Here is a 261-nt window from a genome sequence, read left to right as displayed (position 1 = left end):
CGCGCGCCGTCACGTGACCCCCGGGGCCCCGAGTCACGTGAACTGCCAGAAAGCTTAAAGGTGCCCGGCTTCTTCTTACTTTGGGCTTAATCTTCCGCCCTGTTCTTAATCTGTGTTCGCTGTCACGTCTCTTTTTCTCCTGTGCACTTTTTTTTCCCAGAGGGAGAGACGCTGGAGCAGAAGGAAGGAACCGGTGCACAGAACCTTGCCCGGCAGCGCGGACGGTGTTCCCGCACGGGTGGCCCTGGGGGCCCACGCGCC

Source organism: Myotis brandtii, unplaced genomic scaffold (assembly GCF_000412655.1).
Source record: "Myotis brandtii unplaced genomic scaffold, ASM41265v1 scaffold149, whole genome shotgun sequence".
NCBI classification, from domain to species: domain Eukaryota; kingdom Metazoa; phylum Chordata; class Mammalia; order Chiroptera; family Vespertilionidae; genus Myotis; species Myotis brandtii.
The sequence above is the reverse complement of the archived record's forward strand: the minus strand, read 5'-3'. Positions refer to the sequence as shown.